The sequence below is a fragment of the Lolium rigidum genome, chromosome 5 (genome assembly GCF_022539505.1).
Source record: "Lolium rigidum isolate FL_2022 chromosome 5, APGP_CSIRO_Lrig_0.1, whole genome shotgun sequence".
In the NCBI taxonomy this organism is placed as follows: domain Eukaryota; kingdom Viridiplantae; phylum Streptophyta; class Magnoliopsida; order Poales; family Poaceae; genus Lolium; species Lolium rigidum.
Window position 1 is genome coordinate 229405527 of NC_061512.1, and position 5057 is coordinate 229410583.

The window sequence follows — 5057 nt, forward strand, 5'->3', positions numbered from 1 at the left end:
GCTTCTTGTGTCGTGCAGCTGTGGCCGGGCAGATTGGTGAATCCGCTCCAGTGCCTCGATCAATGGTGTGCTTATTAAATCATTCCAAAATACTGTCATGCGTGTGGTACAACCCCTAGCGAAATTGCGACGACATCGTGACTTATGCACGGCCTTTAACTTTTCTTATACCGAAATATTCACGTTTGCATCTCTGTCCCGGTGATGGGTCGTATCTCTCGCCCGTGTTGTGTTTTGTTGAGTTTTTGTTACGCCGGGATGGCCGGTGCAGTACTCAAGAGGCAGATAGTCGCTGACATACATATTTATCCCGTGAAATCTGCTCTCGGGACGAGCAAACTAATGGAACCAGCGTCGGTTCAAAAATGTAACCAGCATGCTCGACCTTGCCGAGGGAGCCCCTCAAAGTTCAACCGCTCTTTGATTTTTTTTTTCTCTCGTTCCACAAAAAGGTTTGAAACCGACATAAGCAGAGGTGAAAACCTGCCTTCTGTAATTTAATATTGGCTGATTGGTTCCAAATAAATAAGAAAAACTTCATGTCAAAAAAAATATAAGAAAAACTTAAAAATAAAAATGAAAATGTGCATTTAAAATTAAAAGTAAGTATATACATATACATGTAAATTTCACTTTTTACTCTGTAGTTGTGCATTTATGACACATATTACTCTATTTAGTGGAATTTCTACCAAAATATCTTATTTAGGAGACTTTAAACGTGATTTAGCCCAATTTAGCATCATGCTTGTTAATATCAGATAGGATAGGCATGATACCTCGGTGTGGAGCGACAAAATATGTAAATATTAGAGAGCCTAATGGCTGATTATTTTTATAAATTTTTAATTCATATGTTTTATTCATCACTATCGTCTTGATATTTTTGTACCCTGAGTATCACCTAACATCTTTCCCAATGTACACACACAAAAGAACAAGCGCTCAAAGCTTTTAAAATGGCAATCTACATGAATTTTTACTCGATGGGCAACTAGTGTCACAAATGCAAAACTAGAGGGTAAAAACTGGACTTCACTCTAACATATATCATCAAGGTTAGAAGATAAAGTCAAATTATACCTCAAAAAATCAAGTTAGGGTTTACCAAATCATTGTTTGTCTAATAATAAGGTTCCTTGTGACTGGAACGGTGTTGGTTTTTGTTATATTGATGTCGGTGATGTGCTAATCAGATCCACATAGGTTGTGTATCAACTTTATAGAAACATCCTAGAGATACCATGAAGAAAATCTATCTGGAAGTGACCATCGATTTGGAGTTAAAGAAGACTCGTCCACTTTAAGAGCAGCCATCGGTGACACTTCATTGTCCTATAACAATTAGACGTCGTGAGGAGCTTATACTTGGCCTTGGAGGTTTTTCTAGCTCTAGCTTTTCCATCTAGGTTAGAGTACATGATGAGCCACTGCATGGTTAGTGAGCTAAACAGATATAAATGGTTTATTAATTGTTTCGCTTTTGTCCTTTATTTCTGCTTATATTCTTATTTTTGCGGTTCAGTTTACCTTGTTACTTTTATCCTTTTTGGCAGAAAATATGAAACAAATAGGCACAATTATTTTGTCACTAAAATAAATTTAAGATTTATTGAATCACAAAAATCAAGCACACTAGTATTTCAACCAATACATCCACTTGGTCCACCATAGTAAAACACGTATCCCCTAGCAAGAGCTAGACTAAGAGTATCTTGTTTGTAACAGTCTGGCCTGTCGACCTAAATCCCTCATGTCAAGTAAGATTGGATCATAAGTATGACCGCCGGAGTTGTATTTCTTAATATGTTTGAAGTAAGCAATTTTCTTGTCACTATTCTCCATATTGGGAAGGTGTCCGCTACCCATTGGAGGACCATGTGTATTATTGAAATAATTCACGAATCCAGTCAATGCTTCTATAACTGGCATTTTGGAGCAAAGCCCTATAGGGAAATAACCCAAGAACGACGGGGTTTCTAAATCATGCCGGTACACCACCCAATCTCCAGAGTTTGGATCCTGTATTTGACGAGTGATGATTACTTTCACGCAAAAGAAGAGTAGGAAGTTTTAGTTGAAAAATATAATGTGTGATGTATAATTAATAGATTTCTAGCTTTCATGATATGATACTAAAACACCAAAGAATATAAATTAGTAGCTAACCCATATTAAAACTTCACACTCATAAAATCCAAAATAATTTATAATTACTACATAAATTTAAAATAATTTAAACTAGCCATGTATATTTAGATGCAGTCTTGTATTAGTGTCCTTAGTAGAAAAAACGATGCACCTTATTAAGGCTAAGCCTGATGTAACGGTCTTGCACGCCATAGCTTGATGGAGGAGTAACGACTTGCCCAGGCACTAGTGCAGCTCCCGTTGTAGGAACATAACCTGGGCACTGCAAGTTATAGCAGCCGGCTGACTTGGAGTCCTTCTGAGAAATGATAAAAAAAACATGTAATCTTGTGGATAAAGAAAATATCTATACTTAAACTGATAAGCCTACAAACTTTAAAAGCATCACCAAATTAGGTATGCCTCCACATTATTATTTTTTATTCAAATAGAAAGGTTACACTTACCGTCCAATATGTAAAGAAGTGAACCTCTGTATTATGGTACAAAGAGGGTGAAACCTGCAAGCCAAACTAGCATAAATGAAAAGGCTTGAATAGTATTTGAGTTTATGAGGATGGGTGATATGCTTATACGTGAAATCCAGCTTCAATCATGTTGTAGTGTCCTCCATCTTGACAATAGATCTGTAAGGATGCTCCAGATTCTTGAGACTCTGTTTGATTTGGTGAAGCCCATATACTAATTTCAGCACGAAGACCAAAGTATTTTCCTGGAACCGTGTGCCACATCGCATACTAGCATAGATAGTTATAGATCAAATTAGTGATTTTTTTAGAAAATTGTAGAGTTCGAACAATATTAACATAACACATATAAGTGCATATTCTTGGAGGACTTACCAGGTCCTCCTTCCTAGCACTAATCTAGCATGGTCTCACAGTGTGTAAAGTCTACCCTAGTGCAACATGGATCATGGTGCTAGTATGTATGTTTTTTTGGAGGCAATTAATGTGCTCTATCCATGTGGGGCTCAGGTGCTTTTTGTAGGCTTGTGATGATATGGAGATCTGACCTCGAGGCGCAAAGTGCTATGTCTACTAATTCTTGGCACATCAACGTAAGTTAACAACAAACCATACCCTACGTGCCCTTTTCAAATCAGCTGGGATTTTATATAGACCCATGCTTAGTTTATTTAGGTGTATGCTTTCATATTTGGTATTCGTCCGATTTCCTCATAATTGACTAGTAAATGTAGCATTCTTAATAGTATTAATAACTCCTTCGTCACGAGACAAATGAGTTGTACCAATAATCTATATAGGATACCAAAAACATTGTGATATTCACCTTCTCTCTTTGACTAATGATAATAATTTAACTTGATCAACAATGATTTAGGTTAGCTATCCATGCATGTAAATTTTTGTTGCTATTTATGTGAGAGTTAAGTACATGCATGTGTTGCTTGGATTCTACTCTTGAGCTCATATTTATGTTCAAAATTCATGGTGAAAATATGTGTATTTTATACATGTTTACGGCAAAATTCTCATCTAGGAATAATTAGTAAAAAAATACCAACATAAAGCACATGAAAAAATAGAGATAGAGACATACATGGGAAATAATATTGCTTCTTTCATCTTGAGTTTTAACGAACCAAGGCACATGTCTATCAAGAGTTGTGTTCTGCAAGAGAAAATGTTAGTTCTTCACTAGTAACAAAATTGTGGCAGAAATCTCCTAGATATAAGTACTTCTTTCAGCATGTGATTTATTTAAATTTATGATTGGGCACATGACTAAGATAGAATGATAGAAACTAGCTACTACAAGTATAATTAATTGTCATGACTAAGCATTCAGGTATATATGGTGATGGGCTGAACCAGAAAGGAATTGAACAAAGGAACATGACCATCAAAAGATTAAAAAATATTACCTTCTCATCCATTTGTGTATTGCCACCTGCATCTATTGATTCGACCGAAGTGAGGCAGCATGACGCAAGAGAAAACCACACAAAGATTGATATTCCAACATAACCACGAACTATAGGTAGGAGCACATGTATCTTTTGTAAGAAACTTGACATTGTGTGATTCCTTACTTAGTTGTTTTATTTGGAGAACACAATATATAGAAAGTGTATGGCGACATTTTTCTGTGAAATATTTTTATTACACCTGCATATACACTCACCATTTAATGAGTATCGATTTGGTGATCTTTTCTGGATCTAAAATATACTCCTGTGAAATATTTTTATTACACTCACCATTTTATATATAGAAAGTGTATGGCCACATTTTTCTGTGAAATATTTTTATTACACCTGCATATACACTCACCATTTAATGAGTATCGATTTGGTGATCTCTTATGGATCTAAAATATACTCCTGTGAAATATTTTTATTACACTCACCATTTAATATATAGAAAGTGTATGGTCACATTTTTCTGCGAAATATTTTTATTACACCTGCATATACACTCACCATTTAATGAGTATCGATTTGGTGATCTCTTCCGGATCTAAAATGAGTAGTAGAGAAATCTTCCCATGAATGTTTGGTAATAATGGGCTACATTTAAAAACAATAAATGCGCATTCAGTCATGCCATGGACGTTCAAAATAATGGGATGCATTTATATCTAATAAATGCAATATTTCATATGGACAGATATCTGGTATATTTTCTTAATCCACATACATGATTTTATTATTATCTGTTTAATTATTATTGGCTTTCTCTAATGCTTACCAAAAGTTCAGAAATACCATGTTTGCTTACAATCATCATACACTAATTTTTCACTTTTTAGTTTATCTCATCCAGTATAAAAATTGTTGAGTTCTGTTGGTTTCTTTTGTAATCATTTGCATTGATGTGAATTATTGTCTATGCACAACCCTAATCTTCCACTTACATCCCACACTATATGCATCAGTATGT

General features: G+C 35.1%; 1 pseudogene; it reads right to left on the minus strand.

Moving 5' to 3' along the window:
• Nucleotides 1-1643: 1643 nt before the first annotated feature.
• LOC124653184 lies at nucleotides 1644-2882 on the minus strand (annotated as a pseudogene).
• Between the last annotated feature and the right edge of the window lie 2175 nt (nucleotides 2883-5057).